Here is an 18,971-nt window from a genome sequence, read left to right as displayed (position 1 = left end):
GTGCTTATGTCAGTGGTTTTCAATCTAGGGTACAGGACCCTTAAGCAATGAACAGACACTGTGTGTCCTTTAACAAAAAAAAAAAACTTTGTTTTTATTAATGGCTACCTGAAATTTGGAATTTCCATCAATTGTGAATGTAGGAAATAATCCATCATAGTATTAGTGGTATCTATTACTTTGTCACTAATGCAAACCACAGACGTTTGCATATCACATAATACTTGTTGCAAATATCTCAATATATAATTTACATTCATCACCAATTTGTAAGTATTATAGTACAGCCCTGGTGGCGCAACGTTTAGGAGCTCGGCTGCTTACCAAAAGGTCAGCAAGCTGAATCCACCAGCTGCTCCATGGAAACCCTATGGGGTGGTTCTGCTCAGTTCTGTAGGGTCACTATGAGTCAGAATTGACTCGACAGCAACTGGTTTGGGTTTTTTGGTTTTTGGTAGTACCCCCGCTAGCTCTTGTTATTTAATGTGGTAGTTGATAAGCACATGTGATATTATATCACATTTTTAAATATTTAATAATTACTTTGTATTTCCGTGTATTTTATTTTATGCATTAAAAGGCACGATTCTGAAAAAAGTTCCTCAGCTTCACCTGACTGACGAAAGGGTCAATACATAGTACAGAAAAGACTCAGAGCCCTGAGTTAATGGTTTATTGGTTTCAGAAGATGTTTTCCTCCTGTATAATGTGGTTGAGGCTTTTGGAGACACAAGCTATCAATGAATTATTTTTCATTGCATGGCCATTCCTGACCTTTCTGCTAAGTTTTGTCGTCCAACTCTATGTATAAAAACATGTAAGTAAACTAGCAGAAGATAATACCACTAAGCCACATTTTTGTCACTTTGTTTACAGAGGTTTTATTAGCAGGGTTGAGTTTTTACTGAACCCATTTCTGCTTCTCACCAACAGTGCAGATTTAGAAGGATTGTAACCCTATTGAGAGCTGATGTATGCCAAGTTACCTCCTGTCTGGACACTGAACCCATAATTAAAGGCAAAGGAGAGGAGGCTAACTAAAGAACACTCCCCCAAAGAACAGTCCCAGGGCTGGCTGCCGGAAGTTGAGCACCTTCAGTCTGTCTTTTACCAGAACCTTTTCAATTTCCCTAAAACCAATAATCACCTGTGAAAAAGTTCATAATCAGTTTAGCTATTTGGGTTGTCGGTGCCTTACACCTAACACACAGTTGCATTACAAGCTTACTGCTGGTATACGAGTTAAACAAAATTTGCTGGTCATCCAGAATCTTAAAGTCATATACAAGGTAATAGAGATATCGAAATACCTGGGGCCGGGGAGGGGCGGAGGGGGAAGAATTCCAGTGTGTTAATTTCGTGTTTTTTTTTTTTTTACACTTAGTGTACATATTAGTTTCCAAGCATCAAGGTACTGTCACTAAACACGTAATTAATTCTATTTTTGATTTGGGTTCTTTTCTTATGTCAAAGTATCCTTGTACTTAGAGGTATTTTAAGCAGTATATGCTTCCCAGACGCACACGATTCTCCATTTACTTGGCCTTCTTTCCTTAAGGAAGATAATTACTCACAAACCTCTGCATGTCAGACTGGAATAAAGAAGAGGAACTGACTGGTCATCTAAGAACTTATATTTTTTGCAATATACTATGACATGGCCAAATACCTAGACAAATATTAAAACATAAAAGATAAGATCCCCAAATTATCACAGTTGTAATGTTGCACTAAAGAATTCTATTTTTATTCCAAGAAATACAAACCTATTAAATTTACTTTAATTAAAAGAGGGATGCTTTCAAGATGACATATGAACTAGAGCTATGATGAGTGTTTGTGGACTACTTGGGCTTCCCTCTTGCTCTTTCGTTCTTCCATTATTTTTGATTCTAGGTCACTTGGTCTCTCAGAGAATTTTGCTTCTCCCTGTGTTTTTATCCTGTTCTCTCTCTACACTGTTCTTTCTCACACTTTAGTTTCATAGCTTTTCATTACATCAGAGATTGCTTATTTTACCTACAGTTTCAATTCTGACTCTAAACTCGTGGCAACCTTGCCCTTCTGTATCCATTCATCTTTGGTTTTTTGGTGTTCTTTTATTCATGAGACACACACATACAGAGAGAGAGAGAAAGGCAGAAAAAGAAAGAAAATGTAATGGCGTGGTTCATCTCATAGCAGACATATATATATGCATATACACACACACGTGTGTGTATATATATATATATATATATAGACTGGCTGTCCTTGGGCAACTATTTATGCCTTATCCAATCAATATAGTCAAAGTACAAAATTACTTGATACAGTATATGGCTGCAGCATTGCAAGAGAGCCCTGGGCAGAGAAGGAAAGGGAGGCATAACATGGCTGGCCATGGTTCACTTTAAAGACTTCTTAGTTGAAGAAAATATTCCATTTACAAATTCAAAAATGACTCATCTTGCTAGGCAGTAAGAGTACTGAATAAGTACTAGAGAGTAATAGATACAAGGACTAGAGTCCTGGAGGACTTCAAAGGAGAGAAACATCTTCAGCAGGATAAATCTGGGAAGGTTCTACTGAAGAGGTGAAATTTGGCCAGAACTTAACGAGAATACGATTTATTTGGCAGAAAAGAGGCAAAATTAGGGAAATGACATAAGCAGAGGTGGAGAGGCAAGTAAACAGAAAATACATATGGATGAAATGGTCATTGAGTCAAAAATTTCTGAAAATTTATCTGGTAGGTTTTTTTTTTGATATTATGGGGAAAATGGATTAGTTGGTAGACTCCTAATGAGTACAGTAGCACAGAAAGGGAGAGGAAAGAAACAAGTCAAACGTAACTCTGGAGGTTAACCCTAGTGTACTGGGAATGTCATAATCAACATTTATGACACTAGTGAAAACCGGGAGAGGAGGGACATGATTTTGGGAGAGAAGAAGAGAGTTCAGTTTAAACATGTTTAGTAAAAGTAACAATTATAGTTCATTCATTCAGCATTTATTGAGAGATGACAATATGTAAGAAATTTTGCTAGGCTCTGTAATTGGGCTATGATTTAGAAAAAATAGTCATTTACAAATTAGATTTTAAGCTGCATGTACAATTAATTCTAATTGTTTTAGTAAATGTTATTTGTAGCTTTTCTGACAGATTTTGAACTCTGTTTGCTGCTGCCTACTGCCTGGTACATGTTCAGAGAATATAATCAAATATTAATATTTGCTTAAGCAAGTTTATTGAATACTTAGGTTTTTCTACAAACAGTATTATATTATGCATACCAAGGATAAATATCATTGATCTTTGCATTATCAATGTCACACCATTAATATGGCTATCAAGAGGTGGCAGTGTAATGGCTTTCTTGGCTCTCTGTCTCAGAATCAGTTTAACCCTGGCTGCTGGGTTTACTTAACCTGCTGTCTGTAGAGTTAATACAGACTTGGCCTTTAGAATGTATCCTAGTCACAGCCTGCAAAAAAAAGCTAGAGAATCATTTTCAGTCTTGCTTTTGGTCCTGACCGTAGAATCACAGATACCAGCGCCTACATTACTCTGTAACCCAGTTGCCCTTTCTGTGTTCTCTTCTTATTACGCAGTCAGGCCCACATAGTGGAGTTTCCTTCATAATTCCTTGTCCCTCCAGTCCTTGATTAATGTCTTAATTTGTAACCAAAGACCTATGTCTGCCCTGAGACATCCATCCACATATAGATGGATTGAATACCCATGAGGCTAGTTTTCTGCCACCTTGCCAGCTTACCGGTAATTTGCTACACTTTTTTCCTTGACTACATATCTTGGTTAATCAATTCAAGTTTAAACTAAACAATCAAATCTATCCTTTTTTGTTTTGTTTTTGGACTGATATTCTGATGCTGGTTATGCTTTTTATATTAATTCTAGAAAAGCTGAGTTATGGACAATCGAGTTACAGACAACTGTCTGGGCTCTTCTGTTCCATTTACAATGCACAGCATACAAGTTTCAGCTTTTCAACATCACTTTCACATTAAATTGTATTATGAATCTTTTTAGGGTTAGAGCCTTATTTTAACTTTCTATTCAACAGGCATATTTTGAATATATATGTAATATTCAAGATAGTGCTCAATTTGAATTAAAATGCAAAATTGCATAAGATATAATCTCTGCTTTTGAAGAAATATACAGTATAAAAGAAAACAGAAGGCAATTCATATATTACAGCCATAACAATATGTACTTATTAAGTGGTGTTATGATTGACATTAACTAACTTCCTACAGGTTAGTCCAAGAAAAGATAATACCACTGAGCTGGTAAAGAAGTGATCACTCTATTCGTCCATTTTACTTAATATCTTCAGTGGTTTCCCAATATCCTCTAGATAAAGCTCTAACTCCATATCCTGTCAAACAAGAGGTGCTGTGGCCTATGCCTCTGGCCACATTTCTCATCACATCCTACCTTCCCACCTCCCACTACCTCACATACCCCCGACCATGCATAGGACAATAGGCACTTCCCTAACTGAACTACTTGAAATAACCCGTTGTCATTTATCTGCAAGGTAATGCTTAGACTATTCCCTCTGCCCAGAGTACTCCTTCAGAGTACTCCTTCTCTCCCCTTGCTCTATTATCTCATGCTTTACTAATCCCTATTCTTTTTGGGGGGTGGGGGGAGGTACTAAGACATTTATTACATCATAAAAAGTCCATTGCTGTCCTGTTTTTCCATATGTACATGCTCCTGAGGACAGTCGCCCTGCCCAGCCCCACCTGCCCACCCACCATGGTGCCAATCAACTCTCCAAACTGACCAACTAATTAATAACAGAGAGAGAACTGGAAAGGTGGCCCAGGGTTGATGGGAGTGGGTATGGGAGAGAGAAACAAAGAACAGAGTGGCAGGAGGGACACATGGGCACTGCAGGGTTGTCACAGTGATGCCTGCCCAGAGCTGTCAGGCTGGAGGCAGAGGCCGCAGATGATACCTGTGTGGGCTCTCAGTTTGGGCCCCCAGGAATGGAGAGCAGAGGAGGAAGGAGGTACTGCAGTCTGACTATAGGTCCCAGGAGCGCCTGTAAAAGTTTTCCTCTTTTTCCAGTCCTCATGGGGTTTTTTTGGGTATTCAAGCAGCAGCAATAGCAGCTCTGCCTTGGTGGCACAGTGGTTAAGAGCTACAGTGTGTTCTGGCTGTTAACCAAAAAAAAGGTCAGCAGTTCTAATCAACCAGCTGCTCCTTGGAAACTCTGTGGAGCAATTCTACTCTGTCCTGTAGAGTTGCTATGAATTGAAAAAGCCTCGACAGCAACAGGTTTGGTTTGGTTTGGTTTGGATTCTTCCTTAGTCCTGGTGGTGTAGTGGGTAAGAGCTTGGCTGCTAACCAGAAGGTCAGCAGTTTGAATTCACCAGCTGCTCTTTGGAAGCCCTATGGGGCAGTTCTACTCTGTCCTATAAGGTCACTATGAGTTGAAATCAACTTGACGGCAATGGATTTTATTTTTCTTAGCTGTTTTTTCCTGAAATATTCTCTGGCCTTTGTGTTGGTTTATGTGCCAATCAACTCAGGGGACACCTGCTCCCCAGGAAAGCCTTGTACTTACTCATTGTAGGCCCATTATCTTTCTCTAATACCTTTTGGTAACTATGAAAGCCTTCTAGACTCTAAGTTCCTTGAGTTCAATAAATATGTGTTGTATACCACTGCACTTTCAGTTTCCAGAAGAGTAACTGAGATATAATATCCACTCAGTACATAATTGTCAAAAGGATGTTTTTTGAAAGCTCAAGTCTTTTTAAAGATTTAAAATTTAATATTTTACATCTACTATAGTAGATAAAGGGCCCTGGTGGTATGATCGTTAAGGGTTTGGCTGCTAACTAGAAGGATGGCTGTTCAAACCCAACAGCTGCTCCTTGGAAACCCAATGGAGCAGTTCTATTCAGTCCAATACGGTTGCAATGAGTTGGAATCTACTCGACGGCAAAAAAAATTTTTTAATAGATAATTAAAGTGATTAATTTAAACCTATCTAATAAGATTCCTTTATTATAACAATACTTTCATTTAAGGTAGTGTCTTTTAATAAATGGTAAGTAGTCCAACGGATTGTATACGAAAAGGTTACCTATAACACAAAAAAGTAGTCACTTAGCTTATAAGTGTACGTGAGAAGGAAAAATAATTAATTCAGTGTTTCTCAACTCTTCTTCCTAGTAAAGGAAAATAACAGCTTTTTATACACATTTAACCTTTTGAGTAGTCAGGTGGATTTTATCATAGCAGCTTATGGTAAGTTCATTCATTATGTAGAACACTACAGAAATCCCCACAGAGCTATTAACTGTGCCCTTTTTGGTGTTTGGACTAATCGTAAAAAGGAAAACTATTTTTTATATAGTGTGGGTGCTGGCATTGTTAGCCCGCAAATCTTACAAAGTGATATAAAAGTTCAATGAACTGAACAAGCCAATATAGTGGGGAAAAAAAAGATTTCATTTTCTTGTCCTGGGATGAGCCCTTAGGTTTTTGTTTGTTTGTTTCTAATACGACTTAGAAGAAGGCATGCTGTTCTGGTTTAACTGTGCCAATTGTAGGACTACCTTATGTCTCTATAGTGCATTTGGCAAAATAATACAGGAATAAGTAATTTGTTTTAAAAAATTACCTATAAGAGAAAAATAAACTCAAAACAAATATTTCCTTGCATGCCTTTTTATTTAAACATGTTGACAACTCTGGAATTGAGATGTGTCTTAAAATTACTGGTATATTAACCTGTTGCTGTCGAGCATCTGGTGGATTCCAACTGCCGACCTTTTGGTTAGGAGCCATAGCACTTAACCACAACGCCACCAGGGTTTCCATTGGTATGTTAGAGACCAGAGTGGTATATAAAATAGTGGTATATGTTATAATCAATGGAATCTTAGTTTCAGTGAAGTCTATTAAATAACAATAGGGCAGACATTTAGGTAACATAACCATTAAAAATGTGTACTTCCAGTAGGCATTTACACCTAAGCAAAGCCAACCCAGTAATGGCTATAAAGCCATAGAATAAAATATGGACTGATACGAAAGTCAACAATGCGGGAATTTAGGTGTCCAGTTGTATTTCACTGGTGAATACGAGGAGCCCTGGTAAATATGAACACTTTATCATTGTTTACGTCAGGACACATTTTTAGAAGCCAGCCTGTTTGCTCACAGGTTACTTTACCCAATGTGGAAAAGTGTTTAGAAGAATTCCAATTCAATAAGATCGCTAAATAGCATTTCACATACACACACACACACACACCACACACCCCCTTGATGAGAAAATAGTTCATTTATCTTTTTCTAAGTCATCATAGCCCATTAAGTAGTTTCTAATGAGTATCTCTCTGCCACTTAGCAACAGTCAATAATGCCTCTGATTGTCCACTTGGAAAACAGTTAATATATCATTTGTTTTGAATGACCCTTAAACATTTTTTTAGGATGACAAAAGTAACCTATATCTAAAAGACAACAATGGGAAAATGCAAAATTAATATTATAATTTTTTTGAAATAAAGTTTATTTGAATCCACCACATGTAGCATGTAACCAAATTTATGTATATAACACTTACTTACGGTTACTTTGGAGTTTCTGGGTGGCCAAAACAGTTAAGCTCTTGACGACTAACCTAAAGGTTGGCCATTCAAACTCACCCAGAGATGCCTCAGAACAAAGCCTAGTGATCTGCTTCTGGAAGGTCACAGCTTTGAAAATGCCGTGGAGTCCAGTTCTACTCTGACACACATGGCCATGGTTCCATGAGCCATGATCAGCTTGAAGGTAATTTTTTTCATTTTGTTGTTATTTTATTCTTCACAGAATGTGTCTTCATTGTATCTGGTTGGCGAGGCCCCTTCTCAGATCTAAAGTTTCAGAAGAATAGACATTATTTCTTCAATTTATTTCTGCTCATTTTGTAAAACCAATACTTGCATGGATAAATTGGGCATTTGACAAACTCAGACAGTTCAGTGGCTGACTACAATTTCTTTGAGTTTAGTAAGAATTGTCTGATAAGAGCTGTTTTATTTTGAGTAACATAAAAATGGGATGCAGATTATCACGTATTTAACCGTAGTAAACAGACTACTTATTTCTTTGTTCTAAATTTAAACTGAATTAAAAAAAAAAACTATTAGAAATTTCACAGTATTCGTCTTATACCTTCTGACAGTATATAAATAAAATGATGTAGAGTTTTATATTCTAGCCACAGCCCCTCCACTCCCAAAAATATAACAGATCATACAGTTTGCTGTTGTTGTTTGTTTTAATTTCAGATGTCTAGCCAAATGAATTGCCTATGAGGCTGCTTTTATTACTGACTGAAATTATTATTATTATTGTTGTTTGGTATTCCACCTTAAGCAGAGAGTACTTGTTGTTGCTAGGTGCTGTTGAGCCGGTTCCGACTCATAGCGACCCTATGCACAATGGAACGAAACACTGTCCAGTCCTGCAACCCACTGTTGCAGCCACTGTGTCAATCCATCTCGTTGAGGGTCTTCCTCTCTTTCACTGACCCTCTACTTTACCAAGCATGATGTCCTTCTCCAGGGACTGATCCCTCCTGATTACATGTTCAAAGTATATGTGACGTAGTCTCACCATCCTTGCTTCTAAGGAGCATTCTGGTTGTACTTCCTCCAAGACAGATTTGTTCATTCTTTTGGCAGTCCATGGTATATTCAGTATTCTTCATCAATATGACAATTCAAAGGCATCAGTTCTTCTTTGGTCTTCTTTATTCATTGTCCAACTTATGCTCGCATATGAGGCGATTGAAAACACCATGACTTGGGTCAGGCGCACCTTAGTCCTTGAAGTGACATCTCTGCTTTCCAACACTTTAAAGAGATCTTTTCAGTTTAGCAGCAGATTTTCCCAGTGCAATACATCTTTTGATTTCTTGACTGATGCTTCCGTGGTTGTTGATTGTGGATCCAAGTAAAATGAAATCCTTGAAAACCTCAGTCTTTTCTCCATTTATCATGATGTTGCTTATTGGTCTAGTTGTGAGGATTTCTGTTTTCTTTATGTTGAGGTGTAATCCATATTGAAGGTTGTGGTCTTTGATCTTCATCAGTAAGTGCTTCAAGTCCTTTTCACTTTCAACAAGGAAGGTTGTGTCATCTGTGTATCACGGGTTGTTAATGAGTCCTACTCTAATCCTGATGCCCGAACTTCTTCATATAGTCCAGCTTCTCGCACTATTTGCTCATCATCTGGATTGAATAGGTATGGTGAAAGAATACAACCCTGATGCACAACTTCCCGGACTTTAAACCATGCTCCTCTTGATCCATGTACAGATTCTTCATGAGCACAATTAAGTGTTCTGGATTTCCCATTCTCCACAATGTTGTCCATAATTTGTTATGATCCACACAGTCGAATGCCTTTGCATAGTCAATAAAACACAGATAAAAATCTTTCTGGTAGTCTCTGCTTTTAGCCAAGATCCATCTGACATCAGCAATGATGTCACTGGTTCCACGTCCTCTTCCAAATCCAGCTTGAATTTCTGGCAGTTCCCTGTCAGTGTACTGCCACAGCCACTTTTGAATGATCTTCAACAAAATTTTGCTTGCACATGATATTAATGATATTGTTTGATAATTTCCACATTTGGTTGGATCACCTTTTTTGGGAATAAGCATAAACATGGATCTCTTCCAGTCGGTTGGCCAGATAGCTGTCTTCCAAATTTCTTGGCATAGATGAGTGAGCACTTCCAGTACTGCATTCATTTGTTGAAACATCTCAACTGGTATTCTGTCAATTCCCAGAGCCTTGTTTTTTGTCAATACCTTCAGTGAAGCTTGAACTTCTTCCTTCAGTACCGTTGATTTCTGATCATATGTCACCTCCTGAAATTGTTGAAAGCCGACCAATTCTTTTTGGTATAGCGACTCTGGTACCTTTCCATCTTCTCCTTTTTTTTTTTTTAATAATTTGTATTGTGCTTTAAGTGAAAGTTTACAAATCAAGTCAGTCTGTCACATATAAGCTTATATACACCTTACTCTATACTCCCACTTACTCTCCCCCTAATGAGTCAGCCCGCTCCCTCCTTCCAGTCTCTCCTTTCGTGACGATTTTGCCAGTTTCTAACCCTCTCTACCCTCCTATCTCCCCTCCAGACAGGAGATGACAACACAGTCTCAAGTGTCCACCTGATACAAGTAGCTCACTCTTCGTCAGCATCTCTCTCCCACCCATTGTCCAGTCCCTTCCATGTTTGATGAGTTGTCTTCGGGAATGGTTCCTGTCCTGGGCCAACAGAAGGCTTGGAGACCGTGACCACCGGGATTCCTCTAGTCTCAGTCAGACCATTAAGTCTGGTCTTTTTATGAGAATTTGGGGTCTGCGTCCCACTGTTCTCCTGCTCCCTCAGGGGTTCTCTGTTCTGTTTCCTGTCAGGGCAGCCATCGGTTGTGGCCTGGCACCATCTAGTTCTTCTGGTCTCAGGATGATGTAAGTCTCTGTTCATGTGGCCCTTTCTGTCTCTTGGGCTCATAGTTATCCTGTGACCTTGGTGTTCTTCATTCTCCTTTGATCCAGGTGGGTTGAGACCAATTGATGCATCTTAGATGGCCGCTTGTTAGCATTTAAGACCCCAGACGCCACATTTCAAAGTGGGATGCAGAATGTTTTCATAATAGAATTATTTTGCCAGTTGACTTAGAAGTCCCCTTAAGCCATAGTCCCCAAACCCCTGCCCTTGCTCCATTGACCTTTGAAGCATTCAGTTTATCCCGGAAACTTCTTTGCTTTTGGTCCAGTCCAGTTGAGCTGACCTTCCGTGTATTGAGTATTGTCCATTCCTTCACCTAAAGTAGTTCTTATCTACTAACTAATCAGTAAATAACCCTCTTCCACCCTCCCTCCCTCCCCCCCCTTCATAACCACAAAAGTATGTGTTCTCAGTTTATACTATTTCTCAAGATCTTATAATAGTGGTCTTATACAATATTTGTCCTTTTGCCTCTGACTAATTTCACTCAGCATAATGCCTTCCAGGTTCCTCCATGTTATGAAATGTTTCACAGATCTGTCACTGTTCTTTATCGATGCGTAGTATTCCATTGTGTGAATATACCACAATTTATTTAACCATTCATCCATTAATGGACACCTTGGCTGCTTCCAGCTTTTTGCTATTGTAAACAGAGCTGCAATAAACATGGCTATGCATATATCTGTTTGTGTGAAGGCTCTTACTTCTCTAGGGTATATTCCGAGGAGTGGGATTTCTGGGTTGTATGGTAGTTCTATTTCTAACTGTTTAAGATAACGCCAGATAGATTTCCAAAGTGGTTGTACCATTTTCCATTCCCACCAGCAGTGTATAAGAGTTCCAATCTCTCCGCAGCCTCTCCAACATTTATTATTTTGTGTTTTTTGGGTTATTGCCAGCCTTGTTGGAGTGAGATGGAATCTCATCATAGTTTTAATTTGCATTTCTCTAATGGTTAATGATCGAGAGCATTTTCTCATGTATGGGTTAGCTGTCTGAATAGCTTCTTTAGTGAAGTGCGTGTTCATATTCTTTGCCCACTTTTTGATTGGGTTGTTTGTCTTTTTGTGGTTGAGTTTTAACTGAATCATATAGATTTTAGAGATCAGGTGCTAATCAGAGATGTCATACCTAAAAATTTTTTCCCAATCTATAGGTTGTCTTTTCACTCTTTTGGTGAAGTCTTTAGATGAGCATAGGTGTTTGATTTTTAGGAGCTCCCAGTTATCTGGTTTCTCTTCGTCATTTTTGGTAATGTTTTGTATTCTGTTTATGCCTTGTATTAGGGCTCCTAAGGTTGTCCCTCTTTTTTCTTCCATGATCTTTATCGTTTTAGTCTTTATGTTTAGGTCTTTGATCCACTTGGAGTTAGTTTTTGTGCATGGTGTGAGGTATGGGTTCTGTTTCATTTTTTTGCAAATGGATATCCAGTTATGCCAGCACCATTTGTTTAAAAGACTATCTTTTCCCCAATTAACTGACACTGGGCCTTTGTCAAATATCAGCTGCTCATATGTGGATGGATTTATATCTGGGTTCCCAATTCTGTTCCATTGGTCTATGTGACTGTTGTTTGACTACTGTGGCTGTATAATAAGTTCTAAAATCAGGTAGAGTGGGGCCTCCCAGCTTCTTCTCCTTTTTCAGTAATGCTTTACTTATCGTGGGCTTCTTTCCCTTCCATATGAAGTTGGTGATTTGTTTCTCTATCACCTTAAAAAATGACATTGGAATTTGGATCAGAAGTGCATTGTATGCACAGATGGCTTTTGGTAGAATAGATATTTTTACTATGTTAAGTCTTCCTATCCATGAGCAAGGTATGTTTTTCCACTTATGTAGGTCCTTTTTAGTTTCTTGCAGTAGTACTTTGTAGTTTTCTTTGTAAAGGTCTTTTACATCTTTGGAAAGATTTATTCCTAAGTATTTTATCTTCTTGGGGGCTACTGTGAATGTTATTGATTTGGTGATTTCCTCTTCGATGTTCTTTTTGTTGATGTAGAGGAATCCACGTGATTTTTGTATGTTTATCTTATAACCTGAGACTCTGCCAAACTCTTCTATTAGTAGTTTCAGTAGTTTTCTGGAGGATTCCTTAGGGTTTTCTGCGTATAAGATCATGTCATCTGCAAATAGAGATAATTTTACTTCCTCCTTGCCAATCCGGATGCCCTTTATTTCTTTGTCTAGCCTAATTGCTCTGGCTAGGACTTCTAGCACAATGTTGAATAAGAGCGGTGATAAAGGGCATCCTTGTCTGGTTCCTGTTCTCAGGGGAAATGCTTTCAGGCTCTCTCCATTTAGGATGATGTTGGCTGCTGGGCTTTGTATAGATGCCCTTTATTATGTTGAGGAATTTTCCTTCAGTTCCTATTTTGCTGAGAGTTTTTATCATGAATGGGTGTTGGACTTTGTCAAATGCCTTTTCTGCATCAATTGATAAGATCATGTGGTTTTTGTCTTTTGTGTTGTTTATATGGCGGATTACATTAATGGTTTTTCTAATATTAAACCAGCCTTGCATACCTGGTATAAATCCCACTTGGTCGTGGTGAATTATTTTTTTGACATGTTGTTAAATTCTATTGGCTAGAATTTTGTTGAGGATTTTTGCATCTATGTTCATGAGGGATATAGGTCTGTAATTTTCTTTTTTTGTGGTGTCTTTACCTGGTTTTGGTATCAGGGATATGGTGGCTTCATAGAATGAGTTAAGTAGTATTCTGTCATTTTCTATGCTTTGAAATAGCTTTAGTAGTAGTGGTGTTAACTCTTCTCTGAAAGTTTGGTAGAACTCTGCAGTGAAGCCGTCCGGGCCAGGGCTTTTTTTTGTTGGGAGCTTTTTGATTACCTTTTCAATCCTTTTTTTGTTATGGGTCTATTTAGTTGTTCTACTTCTGATTGTGTTGGTTTGGGTAGGTAGTGTTTTTCTAGGAATTCATCCATTTCTTCTAGGTTTGCAAATTTGTTAGAGTACAATTTTTCATAATAATCTGATACGATTCTTTTAATTTCAGTTGGGTCTGTTGTGATGTGGCCCATTTCGTTTTTTATTTGGGTTATTTGTTTCCTTTCCTGTATTTCTTTAGTCAGTCTGGCCAATGGTTTATCAATTTTGTTAATTTTTTCAAAGAACCAGCTTTTGGCTTTGTTAATTCTTTCAATTGTTTTTCTGTTCTCTAATTCATTTAGTTCAGCTCTAATTTTTATTATTTGTTTTCTTCTGGTGCCTGATGGATTCTTTTGTTGCTCACTTTCTATTTGTTCAAATTGTAGGGACAGTTCTCTGATTTTGGCTCTTTCTTCTTTATGTATGTGTGCATTTATCATTATAAATTGACCTCTGATCACTGTTTTTGCTGTGTCCCAGAGCTTTTGATAGGAAGTGTTTTCATTCTCATTGCATTCTATGAATTTCTTTATTCACTTCTTAATGTCTTCTATAACCCAATCTTTTTTCAGCAGGATATTGTTCAGTTTCCAAGTATTTGATTTCTTTTCCCTAATTTTTCTGTTATTGATTTCCACTTTTATGGCCTTGTGGTCTGAGAAGATGCTTTGTAATATTTCAATGTTTTGGATTCTGCAACGGTTTGTTTTATCACCTAATATGTGGTCTATTCTAGAGAATGTTCCATGTGCACTAGAAAAACAAGTATACTTTGCAGCTGTTGGGTAGAGTGTTCTGTATATGTCTACGAGGTCAAGTTGGTTGACTGTGGCATTTAGATCTTCCGTGTCTCTATTGAGCTTCTTACTGGAAATCCTGTCCTTCTCCGAAAGTGGTATGTTGAAGTCTCCTACTATAATTGTGGAGGTGTCTATCTCACTTTTCAGTTCTGTTCAAGTTCTTTTTTTTATGTATTTTGCAGCCCTGTCATTGGGTGCATAAATATTTAATATGGTTATATCTTCCTGGTCTATTGTCCCTTTAATCATTATGTAGTGTCCTTCTTTATCCTTTGTGGTGGATTTAACTTTAAAGTCTATTTTGTCAGAAATTAATATTGCTACTCCTGCTCTTTTTTGCTTGTTGTTTGCTTGATATAGTTTTTTCCATCCTTTGAGTTTTAGTTTGTGTCTCTAAGTCTAAGGTGTGTCTCTTGTAGGCAGCATATAGATGGATCGTGTTTCTTTATCCAGTCTAAGACTCTCTGTCTCTTTACTGGTGCATTTAGTCCATTTACTTTCAGTGTAATTATAGATAAGTATGTGTTTAGTGCTGTCATTTTGGTGTCTTTTTTGTGTGTTGTTGACAATTTCATTTTTCCACTTACTTTTTTGTGCTGAGACTTTTTCTTTGTAAATTGTGTGTTCCTCATTTTCATAGTAGTTGACTTTATGTTTGCTGAGCTGTAATGTTTTTCTTGGATTTTATTTTGAGCTATGGAGTTGTTATATCTCTTTGTGGTTACCTTAATATTTACCCCTATTTTTCTAAGTAAAAATCTAACTTTTATTGTCCTATATCACCTTGTTTCCCTCTCCATATTTTTTTTTTTTTTGTATTTAGTCCTTCTTTTTGATTATTGTGATCTTTTACATATTGACTTCAATGATTCCCTGTTTTGAGCATTTTTTTTTTCTTTTTAAAATTCATCTTAATTTGTTTTTGTGATTTCCCTATTTGAGTTGATATCAGGATGTTCTGTTCTGTGACCTTGTGTTGTGCTGGTATCTGATATTATTGGTTTTCTGAGCAATTTCCTTTAGTAATTCTTGTAGCTTTGGTTTGGTTTTTGCAAATTCCCTAAGCTTGTGTTTATCTGTAAATGTTTTAATTTTGCCTTCATATTTGAGAGAGAGTTTTGCTGGTTATATGATCCTTGGCTGGCAGTTTTTCTCCTTCAGTGCTCTGTATATGTCATCCCATTGCCTTCTTGCCTGCATGGTTTCTGCCGAGTAGACTGAACTTATTGATTCTCCTTTGTAGGAGACCTTTCTGTTATCCCTGGCTGCTTTTAAAATATTCTCTTTATCTTTGGTTTTGGCAAGTTTGATGATAATATGTCTTGGTGTTTTTCTTTTTGGATCAATTTTAAATGGGATTCAATGAGCATCTTGGATAGATATCCTTTCGTCTTTCAAGATGTCAGGGAAGTTTTCTGCCAACAGATCTTCAACTATTCTCTCTGTATTTTCTGATGTCCCTCCCTGTTCTGGGACTCCAATCACTTGCAAATTATTCTTCTTGATAGAGTCCCACATGTTTCTTAGGGTTTCTTCATTTTTTTTAATTCTTTTATCTGATTTTTTTTCAGCTATGTTGGTGTCAATTACCTTGTCCTCCAGATCTCCCACTGTGCAATCCAATTCCTCAATTCTGCTCCTCTGACTTCCTATTGAGTTGTCTAATTCTGTAATTTTACTGTTAATCTTTTGGATTTCTGAATGCTGTCTCTCTATGGATTCTTGCAGCTTATTAATTTTTCCACTATGTTCTTGAATAATCTTTTTGAGTTCTTCAACTGCTTTATCAGTGTGTTCCTTGGCTTTTTCTGTAGATTGCCTTATTTCATTTCTGAGGTCATTCCTGATGTCTTGAAGCATTCTGTAAATTAGTTTTTTGTATTCTGCATCTGGCATTTCCAGGATTGTATCTTCATTTGGGAAAGATATTGATTCTTTAGTTTGGGGAGTTGTAGAAGCAATCATAGTCTGCTTCTTTATATGGTTTGATATCGACTGCTTTCTCCAAGGCATCTCTAAGATATTGTAGTGATTTATTTTATATTTGCTTACTGAGTTTTATCTTATTTCGTTTTCTTTCAATATACGTAGATGGGCTACTAGACTGTGCTGTCTTGATTGTTGTAGCCCTTGAATCATTTATGTCCTATTACCAGCTGGTTTGGGCTGTTACCGGATATATAAGCCTAAGAGTCCATTCACTATTCTTGAGCAGAATCTGATTTTGGGTCATCAAGTGTGTGACGCAGACTGTCACCTATCCACCTAGAGAAGTAGTGGTGATAGATGTGTGCACCAGATTCTAGTAGCAGCAGGAGTTCACACTCCAGGGGGTGCAGGATGCTGATAGGCTTCCCCCAAGTGCCAGTGAGGTAGGTGTGTCTCTATTCCTAAAGCACTTTAGTGGGTGGGCTCTGCAGCTGTACCTTAGGCCCCCAATGCAAGTACCTCTAAAGACTGGTAGGTGTTTCCCTCCTTAGATCCCTAAGGCAGGAGGCTAGGTGGTCTGGGGGGAGCTTCAGCCCTCAGTTCCCTGTTGTGTGTCAGTGAGGGCTCTGTTGAATATGCAGAGATATCAGACCTGGGAAACTTGTCTTTCCAGTAATCTGCTAAAACAATTACAGTCAGATCCCTATCAGAATTGCCTTTGCATTATAATAGCCACCTTGTTCCTTGTAGGGATGAAAGCCCAAGACTGTGGATCACATATGCTTGCCTGGAGCTGTTTCTGTATTTTTAGTCCAACTTCGGGAAGTCAGGGAAGGATTTTTGGTCCCTGGGTTTTTTGTAGCTGCTTCTCTCAGGCCAGGAGAATGGGTTAGGAAAAGACAAAAAAAAAAAAAGGAAAACCGCAGCACACTTCACTCTCTGACTCAGGAAATTCCAATGTTAATGAAGCAGTCTGGGAAGGGGAGGGGAGGGATCAGATAAATAGGAGGAATATAGACAAAGTTACTTATCTCGTTTGGTGATGACTGTTTTATCTGAGATTCCCGAGGGCTGTGTAGCCTGTGTGCATTGGCTGGGTCGAGATTGCCCCCGAGGGTCAGGCCCGCATCCTGTGCTTGTGCTGTCTCAGAAGCCATGGTCAGTTCCTCCGCTCCCAGTCCAAAGCCCTGTGCCAAGGTTCCCTGGCTAGGACTCCACACTCCAGGATCCCAAACCAGTCGCTGCCTCCCGGTGACTTCTCCTCCTGTCAGCCACGTCACTGTGCTTCCTGCGTGCACTGGCTGGGCTTCCCCAGAGGTCAATTCTGGGGGCTAGGGCTGCGTCCTGTGTTTGAACCATCTCAGGATGCCGTGCTCAGCTCCCCTGCGCCCAGTCCAAAGCCCAGCGCCAAGGTTTCCTGTCTGGGGAGCTGGCTCCAGGCTCCAAAAGAAGTCGTTGCTTCCCCATGGTTGTTCGTTCTCAGTCTCTGTCACTCAGGTCAACTCTTTAGATCTGTGTTTGATGGTCAGGGTTTGTAGATTGTCATGTATGTGATTGATTCTCTTGTTTTTCTGAGTCTTTGTTGCAAAAGGGATCAGAGGTAGCATCTACCTAGTCAGCCATCTTGGCCCCGCCTCTCCATCTTCTTTTGATGCTTCCTGCATCGTTTAATGTTTTCCCTGCAGAATTCTTTGGTATTGCAACTCAAGGCTTGGATTTTTTCTTCAGTTCCTTCAGCTTGAGAAATGTTGAGCATGTTCTTCCCTTTGATTTTTCAATGTCCAGGTCTTTGCATATGCCTTCATAATACTTTACTTTGTCTTCTTGAGCCACCCTTTAAAATCTTTTGTTCAGCTCTTTTACTTCATTTTTTCCTTTTGCTTTAGCTACTCAAAGCTCAAGAGCAAGTTTCAGAGTCTTCTGATGTCCATTTCGGTCTTTTCTTTCTCTCCTCTTTTTTTAATAACCTCTTGCTTTCTTCATGTATGATGTCCTTGATGTCATTCCACAACTCATCTGCTCTTTGGTCATTAGTGTTCATGTGTCAGGTATATCCCTGAGAAATGGTCTCTAAATTCAGGTGGAGTATACTGAAGTTTGCACTTTGGCTTTTACGAACTTTTTCTAATTTTCTTCAGTTTCAAATTGAATTTACACATAAGCAATTGATGGTCTGATCTACAGTTGGCCCCTGGCCTTGTTCTGACTGATGATATTGAGCTTTAGCATCATCTCTTTCCACACGTTTAGTCGATTTGATTCCTGTGTTTTCCATCTGGTGAGTTCCATGTTTACATAGTGAAAAAAGGTGTTTACAGTGAAGAAGACATTGGTCTTGCAAAATTCAATCAAGTGATCTCCAGCATCGTTTCTATCACCGAGGCCATATTTTCAAGTACCAATCCTTTTTCTTTGTTTCCAACTTTTGCATTCCAATCACCAGTAATTTTCTGTGCATCCTGATAGCATGTTTGATCAATTTCAGACTGCAGAAGTTGGTAAAAATCTTCAGTTTCTTCATCTTTGTCCTTAGTGGTTTGTGTGTAAATTTGAGTAACAAAGTCATATTAGCTGGTCTTCCTTGTAGAAGTACGAGTATTATCTTATCACTGACATCATTGTACTTCAGGATAGATCTTGAAATGTTCTTTTTGACTTTGAATGCAATGGCATTCCTCTTGAAGTTGTCAATGCTGAAATAGTAGACCATATGATTACCTGATTCAAAACGGCCATCACCAGTCCATTTTATTTCACTGATGCCTAGGATAACAATCTTTATGGTTTCCATTTCATTTTTGA

At 38.4% G+C, this 18,971-nt stretch overlaps 1 protein-coding gene across 2 annotated transcripts in view; it reads left to right on the top strand.

Annotated features, from left to right (window-relative positions):
- EDIL3 (EGF like repeats and discoidin domains 3) overlaps positions 1-18,971 on the top strand; it is a 531,833-nt gene that overhangs the window by 308,682 nt on the left and 204,180 nt on the right. The window lies entirely within an intron of this gene.

The sequence above is a fragment of the Elephas maximus genome, chromosome 2 (genome assembly GCF_024166365.1).
Source record: "Elephas maximus indicus isolate mEleMax1 chromosome 2, mEleMax1 primary haplotype, whole genome shotgun sequence".
NCBI classification, from domain to species: domain Eukaryota; kingdom Metazoa; phylum Chordata; class Mammalia; order Proboscidea; family Elephantidae; genus Elephas; species Elephas maximus.
Note: the sequence above shows the minus strand (reverse complement) of the source record. Positions and strands in the feature narration are given on the sequence as shown.